A 6,000-nucleotide genomic window follows, 5' to 3' on the forward strand; every position below is an offset into this window, starting at 1 on the left:
AGTGTTCAGTACTTTCTATAATTAAATATCAACAACTTCCGGTGCCAACAGAGATGGCCGCCTCGCTTCGCGTTCCTGCAGTTTTTTGTTTTTTTACGTGTTATTTCTTACATTAGTACCCCAGGTCATCTTAGGTTTCATTACATACAGTCGAGAAGAACTACTGAATATAAGAGCAGCGTCAACTCACCATCAGTACGACCAAGAATATGAAGCGGATCCTGTGTTCTGCCTTTCACCCAGGACAACGGAATGGATCCCAGCCGGCGACGCAAAAAAACGACTTCGTAAAAGAGGGAAATGAAGCGGTCTTCTGGTCAGACTCCGGAGACGGGCACATCGTGCACCACTCCCTAGTATACTTCTCGCCAATGTCCAGTCTCTTGACAACAAGGTTGATGAAATCCGAGCAAGAGTAGCATTCCAGAGGGACATCAGAGACTGTAACGTTCTTTGCTTCACGGAGAGACGCTATCGGAGTTGATGCAGCCAGCTGGTTTCTCCACGCATTGCGCCGACAGAAACAAACATCTTTCTGGTAAGAAGAGGGGCGTGGGCGTATGCTTCATGGTTAACGGGACGTGGTGTGGCCACAACAACATACAGGAACTCAAGTCCTTCTGTTCACCTGATTTAGAATTCCTCACAATCAAATGTTGACCGCATTATCTACCAAGGGAATTCTCTTCGATTATAATCACAACCGTATATATTCCCCCCCAAGCAGACACATCGATGGCTCTGAACTAACTTTATTTGACTCTTTGCCAACTGGAATCCATACATCCTGAGGCTGCATTCATTGTAGCTGGGGATTTTAACAAGGCTGAAAACTGAAAACAAGACTCCCTAAATTGTATCAGCATATCGATTGCGCAACCAGGGCTGGCAAAACCTTGGATAATTGCTATTCCAACTTCCGCGATGCATATAAGGCCCTACCCCACCCTCCTTTCGGAAAAGCTGACCACGACTCCATTTTGTTGATCCCTGCCTACAGACAGAAACTAAAACAAGAAGCTCCCACGCTGAGTTCTGTCCAACGCTGGTCCGACCAATCTGATTCCACACTCCAAGACTTCTTCCATCACGTGGACTGGGATATGTTTCGTATTGTGTCAGACAACAACATTGATGAATACGCTGATTCGGTGTGCGAGTTCATTAGAACGTGCGTTGAAGATGTCGTTCCCATAAACATTCCCAAACCAGAAACCGTGGATTGATTGCAGCATTCGCGTGAAACTGAAAGCGCAAACCACTGCTTTTAATCAGGGCAAGGTGACCTGAAACATGACCGAATACAAACAGTGTAGACAAAGTAGAATCTCAATTCAACGGCTCAGACACAAGAGGTATGTGGCAGGGTCTACAGTCAATCACGGATTACAAAAAGAAAACCAGCCCCGTCACAGACCAGGATGTCTTGCTCCCAGGCAGACTAAATAACTTTTTTGCCCGCTTTGAGGACAATACAGTGCCACTGACACGGCCTGCAACCAAAACATGCGGCCTCTCCTTCACTGCAGCCGAGGTGAGTAAAACATTTAAACGTGTTAACCCTCGCAAGGCTGCAGGCCCAGACGGCATCCCCAGCCGCGCCCTCAGAGTATGCGCAGACCAGCTGGCTGTGCATACTCAGCGGACATATTCAATCAATCCCTATCCCAGTTTGCTGTTCCTACATGCTTCAAGAGGGCCACCATTGTTCCTGTTCCCAAGAAAGCTAAGGTAACTGAGCTAAACGACTGCCGCCCCGTAGCACTCACATCTGTCATCATGAAGTGCTTTGAGAGACTAGTCAAAGACCATATCACCTCCACCCTACCTGACACCCTAGACCCACTCCAATTTGCTTACCGCCCAAATAGGTCCACAGACGATGCAATCTCAACCACACTGCACACTGCCCTAACCCATCTGGACAAGAGGAATACCTATGTGAGAATGCTGTTCATCGACTACAGCTCGGCATTTAACACCATAGTACCCTCCAAGCTTGTCATCAAGCTCGTCATCACCCCTCCCTGTGCAACTGGGTAATGGACTTCCTGACGGGCCACCCCCAGGTGGTGAGGGTAGGCAACAACATCTCCATCCCGCTGATCCTCAACACTGGGGCCCCACAAGGGTGCGTTCTGAGCCCTCTCCTGTACTCCCTGTTCACCCACGACTGCGTGGCCACGCACGCCTCCAACTCAATCATCAAGTTTGCGGACGACACAACAGTGGCAGGCTTGATTACCAACAACGACAAGACAGCCTACAGGGAGGAGGTGAGGGCCCTCGGAGTGTGGTGTCAGGAAAATAACCTCGCACTCAACGTCAACAAAACTAAGGAGATGATTGTGGACTTCAGGAAACAGCAGAGGGAACACCCCCCTATCCACGTCGATGGAACAGTAGTGGAGAGGGTAGTAAGTTTTAAGTTCCTCGGCATACACATCACAGACAAACTGAATTGGTCCACTCACACTGACAGCGTCGTGAAGAAGGCGCAGCAGCACCTCTTCAACCTCAGGAGGCTGAAGAAATTTAGCTTGTCACCAAAAGCACTCACAAACTTCTACAGATGCACAATCGAGAGCATCCTGGCGGGCTGTATCACCACCTGGTACGCCAACTGCTCCTCCCACAACCGTAAGGCTCTCCAGAGGGTAGTCAGGTCTGCATAACGCATCACCGGGGGCAAACTGCCCTCCAGGACACCTACACCACCCGATGTTACAGGAAGGCCATAAAGATCATCAAGGACAACAACCACCCGAGCCACTGCCTGTTCACCCCGCTATCATCCAGAAGGCGAGGTCAGTACAGGTGCATCAAAGCTGGGACTGAGAGACTGAAAAACAGATTCTATCTCAATGCCATCAGACTGTTAAACAGCCACCACTAACATTGAGTGGCTGCTGCCAACACACTGACTCAACCCCAGCCACTTTAATAATGGGAATTGATGGGAAATGATGTAAAATATATCACTAGCCACTTTAAACAATGCTACCTAATATAATGTTTACATACCCTACATTATTCATCTCATATGTATACGTATATACTGTACTCTATATGATCTACTGCATCTTTATGTAATACATGTATCACTAGCCACTTTAACTATGCCACTTTGTTTACATACTCATCTCATATGTATATACTGTACTCGATACCATCTACTGTATCTTGCCTATGCCGCTCTGTACCATCACTCATTCATATATCTTTATGTACATATTCTTTATCACCCTACACTTGTGTGTATAAGACAGTAGTTTTGGAATTGTTAGTTGGATTACTTGTTGGTTATTACTGCATTGTCGGAACTAGCAGCACAAGCATTTCGCTACACTCGCATTAACATCTGCTAACCATGTGTATGTGACAAATAATTTGATTTGAAGATGAACACAAACCACACCGCGTTTTGGTCCGCTTTTCCTTCAACAGAAGTAAACCGTGACAAAATGAAGCATATAGGAGTACCTATTTCTTTGTTAACTGCTCAACACAGAAAAGACGCATGTGCGCACTCCCTCAAATCGTTCAGAGAAAATAGTTATATTTTATTCAGCTTTGCTCAATTGTATTTTCATATGATAAAATAAGGCCACAGAATTATAAGCAAATCTTGTCTGCTAAATGAATGAATGTAGCCCACAGCCATTTGGCATAGCCACATCAGGACTTAACATAAGAACAACTCAGAGTATGCTATTATTATCCTCTGAAATAGACTACAATATCATGTTTCTTTAGACCTGTCTAAAATAAATAATGGATGTATTATTACATGGATTTAATACATTTTTAATGGCTTGTAGGCTATGTCTGGAAGCCTGTAAGGGTTTTCCTCCTGTAGCAAGGATCGGACCAAGATGCAGCGTGGTAAGTGTCCATAATGTATTTAATGAAGACAAAATGAACACTAAAACAAAAACAATAAATGATGACGTGAATTACAAAACCGAAACAGTACCGTGTGGTGAAAAGCACAGACACGGAAACAATCACACACAAAACAACAGTGAAACCCAGGCTACCTAAGTATGATTCTCAATCAGAGACAACTAACAACACCTGCCTCTGATTGAGAACCATACTAGGCCGAACACAGAAAACCAACCTAGAAACACAAAACATAGAATGCCCACCCAACTCACGTCCTGACCAACTAAAACAAACAATTAACTCAATAACTAGGGTCAGAACGTGACAAAACCAGGAGGTGCTGAATGTGTTTATGTTAATTAACGGTCAATTATTGTGAGACCGATAGTTATTTGCTTGACAATCACCGGCTGATGAAACGTCATGACTTCCACAGCCCTAGTCTCTCTAGAGATGTTTGATCAGGTTTAAGTCGGGCACTGGCTGCATCACTCAAGGACATTCATAGACTTGTCCCGAAGCCACTCCTGCGTTGTCTTGACTGTGTGTTTAGGGTCGCTGTCCTGTTGGAAGGTGAACCTTCACCCCAGTTTGAAGTCCTGAGAGCTCTGGAGCAGCTTTTCATTAAGGATCTCTCTTCTCCATTCATCTTCCCCTCGATCCTGACTAGACTCCCAGTCCCTGCTGCTGAAAAACATCCCCACAGCATGATTCTGCCACCACCATTCCTCACCATTGGGAAGGAATTGGCCAGGTGATGAGCAGTGCCTTGTTTCCTCCAGATGTGAGGCTTGGCATTCAGGTCAAAGAGTTCAATCTTGGTTTCATCAGACCATTGTTTCTCATGGTCTGAGAGTCCTTTAGGTGTCTTTTGGCAAACTCCAAGCGGGCTGTCATTTGCCTTTTACTGAGGAGTGGTTTCCGTCTGGACACTCTACCATAAGTGCTGCCGAGATGGTTGTCCTTCTGGAAGGTTCTCCCATCTCCACAGGGGAACTCTGGAGCTCTGTCAGAGTGACCATCGGGTTGATGATCACCTCCCTGACCAAGGCCCTACACACCTGATTGCTCAGTTTGGTTGGGCGGCCAGCTCTAGGAAGAATCTTGGTGGTTCCAAACTTCTTCCATTTAAGAATGATGGAGGCCAAAATGTTCTTGGGCCCTTCAATGCTGCAGAAAGGTTTTGGTACTCTTCCCCAGATCTGTGCCATGACATAATCCTGTCTCTGAACTCTACGGACAATTATTTTGACCTCATGGCTTGGTTTTTGTTTTGACGTGTACTGTCAACTGTGGGACCTTATATAGACAGTTGTGAGCCTTTCAAAATCATGTTCAATCAAAATAATTTACCACCAGTGGACTCCAATCAAGTTGTAGAAACATCTCAAGGATGATCAATGGAAACTGGATGCACCTGAGCTCAATTTCAAGACTCATATCAAAGCGTCTGAATACTATTCCTGTTTTTTTCCTAAAAACCTGTTTTCACTTTGTAATAATTGGGCATTGTGTGTTGATTGTTGAGGAAAAACATTGATTTAATAAATTTTAGAATAAGGCTTTAACGTAACAAAATGTGGAAATGGTTAAGGGGTCTGAATGCTTTCCGAATGCACTGCATGTACAGAAATATGGGAAAGTTAGATACAATTAGTAGTTACAGTAACCAATGGAGGTAACCAATGCAGCAACAAAGCATCAATACTGTGTCTAAACACCAACCCTTCGCACATCATATTGAAAATAAGATTTGTTTTTAACTGACTTGCCTAGTTAAATAAAGGTTAAAAAAAAGATATATTAAAAAAAATTGTAAATACTCTCGGGTCCTTTCAGTCTAAGGCACAGCATCACAGTGCTACAGGCATTACTACAGACATGGATTCATTCCCAATGAAAAGTTTGGACACACCTACTCATTCAAGGGTTTTTCTTTATTTTGACTACTTACTACATTGTAGATGAATAATGAAGACATCACAACTATGAAATAACACATAAGGAATCATGTAGTAACCAAAAAGTGTTAAACAAATCAAAATATGTTATATTATTCAAGTAGCCACCCATTGCCTTGATGACAGCATTGCTCACTCTTGGAATTCTTTC

The sequence above is a fragment of the Oncorhynchus gorbuscha genome, linkage group LG23 (genome assembly GCF_021184085.1).
Source record: "Oncorhynchus gorbuscha isolate QuinsamMale2020 ecotype Even-year linkage group LG23, OgorEven_v1.0, whole genome shotgun sequence".
NCBI lineage: Eukaryota > Metazoa > Chordata > Actinopteri > Salmoniformes > Salmonidae > Oncorhynchus > Oncorhynchus gorbuscha.